Source organism: Dermacentor variabilis, chromosome 2, assembly GCF_050947875.1.
Source record: "Dermacentor variabilis isolate Ectoservices chromosome 2, ASM5094787v1, whole genome shotgun sequence".
NCBI classification, from domain to species: domain Eukaryota; kingdom Metazoa; phylum Arthropoda; class Arachnida; order Ixodida; family Ixodidae; genus Dermacentor; species Dermacentor variabilis.
This window is the reverse complement of record NC_134569.1, coordinates 214546793-214558889: the sequence shown is the minus strand read 5'-3', so window position 1 is coordinate 214558889 and position 12097 is coordinate 214546793.

Sequence of the window (12097 nt, the reverse complement as noted above, 5' to 3'; positions counted from 1 at the left end):
CAATGGCGCGGCTCTTCGAATGCTGTCGCTGACAATGCGGCTTCACCTCCGACTGGATGGATGGGCGATGTCAGGCTACAGTCTATATATATGCCATAGAGTTTCCTTTTTTTTTGTATGAAACTCTATGATATATGCTATGAAGTGGCTATAGAACTCTATAGTCAGGCATCACATGCGTTCATTGAACTAGCATGGTTGATAGCGGCGCGCAGCGTTCACTTTCATATCATCTACGCGAGAAGTACGGTCACCCAAATGTATCACTCCGCGCGTTTCGTCTATGCTTCGCTACGCGCAAACGGTATAGTCCGTATAGTGGTACGAACTAGAAGACAGTACGTGCTAGTATACTGTACCAGTGACGTTTGAGCGCGCGAACTGGTTGAATGAAATTTGTGTCGTTTTGGTGCGTGTGCGATCTGTCGTACGTGTCATTGGCAAGTCCGCGATACTCCTGAAATGTAAACATTTCGTTTCCGGAACGGTTGGGAAATTCACTAGCGTACTTCTGAGACTTTGGTGACTTGTGACACTAACAATGAATGTGAAGTATTGTCCAAGGTGCCCGTTCAACTCATGCCAATTTACACGATCGAGTCGTCACGCACATAGGCCTAGTGCACAGTGCGGAGTCCAACTTCAGTGAATACTGTGGCATCGAAGGCTGTGCGAGCACGTATACAAATTTCTCTTCATACAGATCGCATCTGTATCGTCGGTATCGTAAGTTACTTGAAGAAAACAGTAGCACTTTCCAACAGCGACACACTGAACAGCCTGCTGGTGGAGGAAATTCAGGTGTGCAGGACGGCGAACAGTTTCCACAAGCAATGGACTGTACTGACGCCAGCGCGAACGTTTCCAGTGAACGGCCTTCCACAGATGATTTGTCGTCGCAGCCTATAACGGCTCCACTTGATCACTTCGACTGCTTTCTCAAGCAGGCAAAGTCAACTATATGGAATTTTTTTTCTGTGTCACAGAGAAACATTGTCTGCCACATACAGCAGCTGTCAATGTGTTTGCTGAATTGCATGTGATGTTCGAACTAGTGCTAAAGGCTTACAGTAATGAGATTGCAGATGCCATGAAAGCATCGGCAACAACTCCTGATGTATAACGTCTGCTCGACTGCTCATTTGTGCCTGAGCTTTTCCGTGGTCTTGACAGCAAACATCAGCGAGATGAATATGCTGTGAAAACGTTTCCTTTCGTAGCACCCGAGGAATAGTATTTGGGCCAGGCTGCAAGGTACCACTACATTCCATTGCCCTAGCTTCTCACTGAAGTTTGTGAAATCCCTGACATTGCCGCTCATCTAACGACGCCTGACATTGTGAATCATGCACCCAGTATGTACAGAGACTACACTGATGGTCTTGTGTACAGGAAACACCTTCGAGCTCTAATCTCTGAGGGTAGCACACACACCATCATCACTTTGTTCTATACTGATGAGATTGAAGTGGTAAATCCATTGGGCGCCAAACGAGGCAAGCACAAGCTCCTTGCTGTGTACTGTGCCTTGTTAAACCTTCACGCCAAGCACAGGTCACAGCTTGACAACATCTATTTAGTCATGCTCGTGCGCTATGCCGATGTGAAGACTCATGGTTTAGACAAAGTATTGCGACCAATGCTAGACGACTTAGAGCACATGTACAAGGACGGCCTCACAATTAGAATCAAGGGAGAGAAGATATGTGCCACTGTTGTTGTGCTTGCCTTTTGCGGTGATAATCTTTCCCTAAACCGCTTAGGTGGATTTTCTTGTTGTTTCAGCAAAGGACGAGTTTGCAGGTACTGCATGGTATCAGTAAAGCATTTGGCCGTAAAAACTAGTGAAACAATGTGCAAGGCCCGTACGTTAAAGAGGCACCAGTTGCATCCTCAAGCAGTTACAGTGAACGCAGTTAACAAGTCCTTGTATGGCGTGAATGAGGTATCGCCACTTCTGCAGTTGCAGTATTTTGACGTGACCTGGCAGTTGCCTCCAGATCTAATGCACGACATCTTGGAAGGGGGAGGAGAATGTGTTCTGCGGCATGTTCTAAAATCTCTAATATCTCGTCACTTGATTTCAAAAAAAGACCTCATTTCACCATTTGACTGTGGTCCGAGTGATGCAAAGAAGAAACCCCCACCGTTAAACATGGCATTTTTAGACAGCCACTCTGTTTTGGCAGGCACTGCATCAAACAAATGGTGTTTCTTTAGGTTTTTGCCATTGATACTAGGATCGAAAATTCCAGAAGGAAATGAAGATTGGGAGATCTTTTTGAAGTTCCGTGAAATTTTAGACATCACATTTGCATCTGAAATCTCATCTGCACGCCTTTCTTATTTGGATGTAATTGTGCAGACATTCTTAATTGAATTTGCAGGCAGATATGGCCCTTTTGCACTCATCCCCGAGCTGCACTACATGGTGCATTATGCAAGGTTTGTACGGGAAGTTGGCCCTGTGAGACATTTTTGGTCAATGAGATTTGAAGCAAAGCACCAAACCTTCAAGAAACTGGCAAGAACAGTCAAGAATTTCAGAAATTTGAAGTATACACTAGCAAATCGACACCAGCTGAAACAGTATTACCAACTGCATACATTTCAATTTTACCAGGGGCTTCAAACAGCTAGAAGTAAGCCTGTCGATTGGAACACACTTCCAGGCTGTGCCAAGGAAGTCTTGCCACTGAGAGTCTACGAAGTAAACAGTGCAACGCTTCATCGACGCTCATACAGGTGTGGGAGTGTTCTTGTTGCGACTTCAGAGGAAGACCATGAGTTTCATATGATTGAGTCGTTAATTGTAGCAAGTGGAAAGCTCTACCGCCTCACAAGAACTTTACTAGTGGAACGCTTTGACCGTCACAAGTTTTGCTATTGCGTCAAGAGATCAAGTGATCAGATGATATGCCAGCCAGATGACAAGTTCGAACATTACCTGCTGGACTTGTATCAAGGTTCTAGACTAGTTCCTCGATGGGAAACTTGGTGAAATGCATATGCAACAATGCATATTTGTATTACGTATGCGTGTTGTGCAGAGGAAGTGTTCCTGTTTTGCACTGTTTTAATATTTTAAGTGATTTGTATTTTGAATGCTTACAACTTAAGACGGTGCCGCCAATATGTCTAATAAATTTGCTTGTCCTGCCTTATTTGCTTCTCCCACAAAAAAAAAATGTTTGTGTGACTATATCACATTATTCATAGCTATGGCATGCTCTTCCACAACATAACCCAAAATATAAATGTTCAAAGTCTTAATACCAAAAAGAAGGCAATGTAATTTTGCTAACTGTCGCTCCTAAACATCAGTGGTGTTGCAATAAAGGGAATTCAATGGAAACTATGGGAAATGCTAGTTTGTGCGAACAACATATGCACAAATAAAAAATATCGACAGGAAAAGTGCTCAATGTTGCATGACAAAGCATGTGCTTACGATGGATTGTCCTGCATAATACTTGCCGTGATGCAAGTTGACCAGGGCGGTGATGGGAGGGGTAGCGAAGGCTCAAAATTTCATTGTATAACAACAGCGCTACTAGAACAAGGACTGTGAAAGTGAGGGCAGGACATTTGCTCCACTCGCAACCAATTTTTTCTGGTCAGGAATGTTAACAAATATACAAATAAAAATGGGTGAGTTGAAACTATGAAGGAATCACAATCACAACTGTGCAGCAAACAAAAAGATTACACTCTTGCTACTGTGCCAAGTACCATAGAGATTCTGAAGTTCTTTATCATTGGTGGTAGAGTACTTTGACTGGCATAGCTATTGCTACTGCGTCTGCAAGTCAGGCTAGTAGCAAAATCTGTTTAAACATTATGTGCTGGGCTTGCATTGAAATGGCTGAAGAAGTCACAAAGTGGGAAACGTGGCAGGCATGCACATGGCAACCCAGGCGAAATTGAAAAAAAAAATGCCTCATTTGCTGAGGAGTACTGAATCATGGGCGGGATGCACAGCCGAGGCGACGCTGCAGAAATGCCATCAGTAGAGCTTTCTATGCTGTGCTTATTGATTTCGGGCAGTACGAAACGCGATGCCCTGTTGGTGAACAAAAGTATCTGCTCGCCTGAGCTATGCCATGACGGGAATTGTGCATAATTTTGTGCATGCGAGGCTTTGTGCATAGCATGCCTTCCTACGCCAAGGAAGCAAAGTGCTATGCCATATGCATACACTGCATGCCAGGAGTTGTAGACAGTTTACTGCACTGCTGCTTTCGTCTGTAAGTACTGAAGTTTCACAATGTTGAGCTGCTACGGTAGGGTGTTGCACTGTGTGTCTACTCGCTTAACAGGCATCCACTCTGAAGTATGGCCTCAGAACAACAATGTAATCAACTAATCAAACAAATAAAAGAGTAAATGAGCTGATGGCATTAGCATTATGGCTGAGCTTCAGCAGTTCTGGTACGTGTTTACAGTGAGAGTGCCCACCAAGAATATTATTATGCAGCAAAAGCACATTTCCAGACATGACTATCGGTAAATAGCGTGAGTGAGTGCCTGGAGCCCTTGCATTGATGTGCAGTAATTTTGCTTTTATAGAAGTAACCATTTGCCAGCAGTAATTTCATTTGTTGGGAATAATTTGTTTACAGCAATGCAAAATGTGAAAACGGATGTTTAAACACCACTTCTTATCTACAGTTCCCTAGCTACATGCTATAAGTGGTTGTCTCTACCACATCAGTTGATTGATTTTTTTTTTTGCCTCTCCTCTCTGCAATGTGTTGTGCATTAGTTTATGCCACTCTATGAACTTTCGCTTACTTATGTGGGCCATTTTACCATCAGAAGTCCCCTTAAATCTTGTAAATTTCTGTGCATGGCAGCTTTTAAATTAAGACAACACCCGCCGGTTTAGGGGCTCGACTACATTTTTACACCAGCTTTTTGCATGGGTAAGCGAAGAATGGGGTGCTCTATTCACAAGATCAGACAAAGGCAACTCTGAGGGAATGCAGGTGCCTTTTTTGGTAGCTGAACTACCGAATAAACCAAGAAATGCAGCCTGAACACGCGAACAAAGCAAGCGAGAGCGGCTGTACAGCCCGGTGACAGCGCAACCCAATGCAGAAAACTGTGACTTCTAATATCAAGCCTATCTTGTTGCTCACCACCATGTTGCAGCATGGCATGTTCGAAACTCCAGCGTGTCAGGTCCATTGTACATATAGCAAACAACTTTTCAAATCATTTGTAGGAGATCGTAATAGCCTCACTGCTGTCCATGGAAGACAACGCACAGTTGCTGTTCCTATATGAAATAAATGTTTTGACACACCTAAGAGGAAGTTATATCATTAATGCATCTGTAACATTCCTTTAAACATGAAATGTTTGTATGGCTTGTATTAAAGTATTTTTAGACATCTAGGGTGATTCCTCTCGCTATGCATTGACATAACTCCAAGTCGAAAATGAAAACAACAGCTCTTAGCAAACAAACATCAGCTAGCATATCATCCGGGGAAAGCAGGTAAACATAAGCAAGAGCATTTCCCTGCACGATTTAACACGAAATCTCCTGACTACAGGATACCAGGCTATCGCATAAGGCCTAGCTTGCTTGGATGGAGGCTTGGATGAGTTGGTGGTCCATAATCTTCATGTACAGTGCACACAAGGATGAGACACAAAAAAAATGTGGCACATGCACAGCCATATTCTTTTTTCGTCTCATCTTTGTGGTTGCCGTATGTAGAAGGTCATGTAAGAACGTAAGACACAATGTGCCATATGGCGCAGCATGTGGCTAAGTGCTATGCTATTTGAGCAGAAACCAACTGTTAACGAAGATAAGGCAGAAGGATAAAATAAATAAAGCGATTGTTGTGAGTTTGCACTTCACATGTTTGATCAGGGTTTTGCTACACCAACTGGCCTCAATATCGCATGCTATTAGCATGCAGCACATACTTAAATATGATCACTTGTCTGATTATGAGAGCTAAGCATCGACTGATAAAATACAATGAAGCTATAAATATGCTGTAATGCTTTAGGGCAAGCAGGTAATCTATAAATAGCAAGATGCTGTGCGTCTTCTTGACCTTGTCTCCACTGCCGACAAAGAAGGGAGTTGAGAAGTCACTGGCAACTTTCTTGCGCGCCTCTGATGCATTGCTTACTCTAATAGCTCTTCGACTAATAAATGGTGTTTACTTAATGATCCTGCATAATATAATTTCAAATTTGCTAAGCTTACTGTAGCTTTAAACTATTGCATCACGTTTCAGCCCATGGTCTCAGATTAGGTGTTGGGATGAAGAAACATGCTGCACAATTCCTCTTGTTGAAATTCAAATCCAGTATTACAGAAATAAAAGTCAACCTACATTCAGATAGGAATCTTACTATCAGAGCCATATTTTTATCCAATCAGCTTTAATATGCTGCTGAATTGTGCTTAGATAAAAATTTAAAAGCAGGTGTACCTGATGACTTTGAGAGCCCGTTTTAAAACTGTCATGACATGATGTCACATAATTAAAACAAGTTTGTTTTGCTTTTGCACATAAGCTTAACCACAAGCAAAGGTCTCAAATAGGAGCCCATTTTTGCAATTCTGTTGGTCTAGCAGCAACATCACAGAATGTCTACATAGCCTTCTACTTTTAGTAGCAAGTACAGCCGAAGTAGATAATCGGTGCACATGTAGTACATTACTTCTTTTATGTAGGTGAAATTTCTAAGCATATTCTAGCATATATTGTATAATTAGAAACAGTTTTGTTGCGTAACAGCAATTAGGACTCAAGCACTGTATGCTTTGTACATCTAATATGATGTTGTGTATTGCCTCCTTCCTCTGTAATGCTGTGTAACACTGAGGGCACACACACACATAGCGAGAGGGAGAGAGAAAGAGCTTGTTGTATCCAACTCTGCGGGCAACCCAAAATTTATTTACACAATGCCAGCCTTGGCCTGCAGACTTTACAGAGAATAACTAAACACTGAAGGTAGGGAAATTTTTCACTGTGTCTAAACAATGGATAGAGCAAAGTGCTGTTGAATACCAATGCACATGAACATGTATGTTTGCAAATGCAAGATTGTACCTAGATATGACAGTTGAAGGGCCTGATAAATGCTGATCAGAAAATGCTGTGAAAGCCCCTTTCTGTTATCCTGCAATAATTTAATCATGCAGCATTTTACTTTCTTGTCTCTCCATATTGCTATTCTAAGTGATAAATTTCAGCTGGCAGTTGGTTAGCACTCTGTCATGTCCTTTCATACCCTCTCTCTCATTTGAATGCTGCAAAAAAGCTTCCTTCTGTCCAGTTACTAATCAACCCCATTTCAGCATATGCTGCTGAAAGTCTGTAAATCATTATGCTATCCCCAAAATTACTTATGGCATTTTAGTTGCCTTAACTTCTCAGAACAGAGAATAAGGTGTGGATAAATGATATCAGTCACTGACATGTCTTGCCCTTTCAATGATAAGGATCGACTGAATGAGAACAATAATCTTCGGTAACTTACAAACGTCGAAAAATGTACAATGCAGTGAAAGTTACAATGTCTGCATGGTGAACAATGGAGCTCAGTGCAAGGCTAACTTTATTTTCTTCTTCATGAAGCTGTACACAGACTCACATTGGTAAGGGCATGTGCAGGCTGATACAATGAGTTTTTTTTCATTCTTAGATCACTATATAATATAACTATAAAGCTTGATATTTAGGTTAGATTATCGCCAGGGATGTAGCCAGGGGGGTGCACACTAGACACCAGGCAGATGGGGGACCATACCAGTGTTCAGTGACATATATTGAGCAGCAGTTATCAACACAAGGATCTGAGCATGATGGATAATGAAGGCATGACAGACTCGGGGGCGATGGAGACAAAGCTGTGGTGCAAATATGGCCTGTCAAGTCAATCATGGCATTATTTGTGGTGCCCTGAAAGGTGCCTCCCAGGGCAATACATAAAATGAGGTGTTAAGTATATGAGATATATATGAAAGGAGTTCTGATCCTCAGCACCTGTAGTGATGTGCATATATATGTACACATCAGGATCTGGGTCATTGTGTGCATGAACATGCATACACACATAAGCACATTTCAGCAGTGATTCCTGTACGGTTCTGGAGAAAAGAATACAGTGACACGACACGGATAAATGTTGTGATTGTGGGATGAGCTGGAGAATGGTCTAAAGTTTTGGATGAAAGCCCAAAAATGTCTCGTAATGTTCTTAGACTAGATTGGATATAGATGAGGGATTAAGTGGAGAGATTGCTGCTTCATTCTGAGAGACTACGGGTACTCTATTCCACTCATCTATTTATTTTTTTAGTTTCAAATATTGCAGCCCTATTCAGGGCTATTGCAGGAGTGCAGGTACAACAAACACAAGAAACAGAAAAAAAAGGCAGTTGAACATAATAGATAAATAAAAAAAAGGACAGCAGTCTTATCACACTAGTGCTTCTAGAAAATCAGACGGTGCCAATTCACGCACAGAACCGGGTAACTCGTTCCAGCAATCAGCAACTCTCAGGAAATAACTGTGTTTGAACATGTTAGTGCATGCAAAGAAGGGCTTTAGGTTGAGGGTGCGACAACGTCTAGTTGACAGAGCACTGGCATACACGATGTAATCATCAGCGGATAGTCGACAACATGAGTGAATAATTGAATGTGATAGCTTCATGGAATCTATCTGCCGCCTCGTGCATAGAAGAGATAAAATCAAGGAATACATTGTGGATAAGGGCGACAAATCACGATCATAGCGATGGCAAATGAAACGAACAGCCTTCCTTTGTACAGATTCAACTTTGTTTATGTCGCACACTTTATACAGGTTCCAGACGTATGAAGCGTACTCTAATACAGGACGAATGAGTGTTTTATACATTAGTAATTTAGTGTGCTTTGGCAATTTACATAGTTTTCGTCTCAAGTAACCTAATTTTCTTCATGCTGTAGATGTAATGTGATCAATATGCTGGGACCACTTCATGTTGTGCATCAAGATAACTCCAAGGTATTTGTACACCTGTGCCTGGGGAACTATAGTGTTACTGAAAGCGTACGCACGCTGTGAAGGAAAATGGCTGTTTGCAAATGACACTACAACAGTTTTTTGAAAGTTAATGCGCATCTGCCAGTCCATACACTAGGTGCAAAATAGGTTGAAGGAACCGTGAAGTAAGGCGTGATCACTAGGAGAAGAAATTACCTGGTATAGGACGCAGTCATTGGCATAAAGACAGACTTTTGACTTAATATTGTTTTGGCTAAGGTGCTATAAAGAACAAAAGGGACCAAAATTACTTTAAAAAGAAATACTGATTGACATGTAAAAATTGATAAAAGAATAAATAATAAATAGTGGGGAACAATATATTATACTTAAGCACAAGGTTGAAAATGGAATAGCTTTAAGAAATGCACGCTGTCAGTAATTTTAGGCTAGGTTCCACAAAACGAAAAACTGCGCAGCACATAATGTCCTTCTCACAATAACTGGAGAAGGCCACGGTTTGAGAGGAATCGCTAAAGAGAATGCCTGTTCCCTTGTTCCTCTAAGCTTGACACACAGTTCTCATCTCTGCTCGGCACAAAACAGGCAACACACAAAGAATCAGCATGATGACAATCCAATGAAGAGACAAGTAGTGACAAATATCACATGCACTCTAATTTGCTGCCAATTCGTTATAAAATACCATCTTGCCTAGCCTTACCTTATTTTAATGGACAAGTTAGCAGCACATGCGAGGTATCTGGTTTACCACGAGGCACATGATGATTATTCAGCACAGCCTATTTCATGTGGAAGGCAGTTGGTAAAGGCCACACCTAGCAAAGTTGCAACAGTTTCCAGAAAGTGAATTTCAGAGTTTACTGCATACAGAACAGATCTTTTCACTGTATTGTCGAACCATGTTGTCAAAGGCTATTCTATGGAAGCGCTGTTCACAATGTGTCTTCTATGCCAAGGCTGAAGAGCGCAATAATACATGTGTCACCATATTCACGGGCCCATTTTGCCTGTCTGGTCATTCCTGGATAATCCAGTGTGACTGGGCACTCACTGAAACGTAGCACCATGCATGTCCACAACATGCTGGGCTATGTGTATGTTCCATAGCTGAAACAGTAATCTCATTGTATGATGATTTCGCGTGGATGTTATACATATATAGGAGCTCCAATGCCTGCTTTGAGTACAAGAAGACCATCCAGTTTTCAGGTCCATCACTTCTGGCGATCAACTTCGCTGCTTCTAGTGTGGCACATAGATCTGCTGTACTGGATGTCAAGCGAGAAATGTCTAAGTAGATGCTGTTCATCCAAGGCTGGAATTACATGGGGGCACACTGAGCAATACCGCATATAGGCTCCATGTGTGAATATCTTTTTTCTGCCTGAAATCTTCTAGTGATGTTGAAGCAGAACAGGCTAGACCAAGGAAAGAATGTCGCATTTTTTCTTCATGCCTTCTATCTCTACCCGCAATTTTGGCTGCAGGTAGATTCACGGTGGTTGCAGACACTGACAATGTTTTATGCAGGAATGTTTGCTTGACATCCAAGCCATCGAAAATGTAGATGAGACAATGCAAGAGAAAGTTCGATAACGATACTATATATATATAGAGAGGCATAAGAATTTGTGCGAGAGTGCCGCACGCATTGACATAGGCAGCACCGTACGGTGGGTACGAGCAAATGTCATGGAACCGACACAACCAAAAACAAGAAACAAGAACAAGGTGGCGATGTTGACAGTATGACACACTGCATAAAGATGTGGAAAAGTGCCGATATCTATATCTGTATTTCCAATACATGAAAGAATGTATTGTGTATGTTAAAATACAAGATACTGCATATCACAACATCACTGCGTGAAACTATAGACGTTGGCTTAATTCCACTTCTCAAACTGATGCTGCTGCCACTGAGTCACCTGAATAAAACTGAAGAGAGAGAGAGAAAGAGAGAACATTTATTTGTCATGAAATTGGGCGACTTCCTCGCAGGGTGGAGCCCTTAGTTCAGGGCCCCATTGGCTCGCGCCACTCTGCATGCCCGCCGAATCAGCCGTCGCTGTTCTCGCGGGTCTGAGCTGGTCAGGGCAGTCTGCCAGGAGGAAGGTGAAGGTGAAGGAATAGGGGAGTAGCCCGGAGGGTGTAGACACTCCCAGGTGCAATGATATACTGTGGGCTTTGCTCCACAATGGATACAGTATGAGGGATATTGTGTGGGGTGGAAGAGGTGAAGATAAAAGAGGCAGGGAAATGAATTAGTTTGAAGCTGTCGCCATGCGACAGCATCTTCTCGATTAAGGGAATTATGCGGTGGAGGGAAGTGTCTCCTGGTATCTCTGTAATATTGTAGAGTTTCAGTGTAGTTCAGTGGTTCTGTCGCTGCGTCGGTCTGGGTTGGACAGCTCTTCCAATGGCGCCCGGTTAGCGAGCTCTCGGGCTACCGCATTAGCGCGTTCATTACCATGGAGAGAGGCGTGTCCAGGTGTCCAGACGATAACGCACCCTGTGTAATGCTGTGGGGTGTAATGACGTAAGGATGCGGTGTGTGTAGGGTGTCACCCTCCCTTGTGCCAAAGTCCTGCAGGCGGTCTGAGAATCAGTGACCACTGTGATAGGTCTATCCGGCGCCGGCATGGTTGAAGCGTGTACGATGGCTAGGGCGATAGCAGCCCCTTCCGCCGTGCCACTGTCCACAGTGTTGAGCGTGGCCAAAGCCCTCAGAATGTCTGCACTATCTAGTACAACTAGACATAGGGCACGTTTCTGTGGGTAGCGGGCCACGTCGGTGTATAGGACTGGTGCGTTTGATGTGTCATCGCCAAAGAGTCTAGCCAGGGCTTGTGCTCTTGCCTTTCTTCGACCTTTATGATGGTCAGGGTGCATATTCCCGGGAATTGGGGCCACGTGAATTTTGTTGCGAATACTAAGTGGAAGAAGTGTGCGGTTTTCCTGTTGTGGTTTTCTTGGTGTTTGGTATCCTAGTCGGGATAGAATGTGGCACCCTTGCATTGTTCGTTGCACACGTTACGATTGGCTGTTAAGACGACCTTCA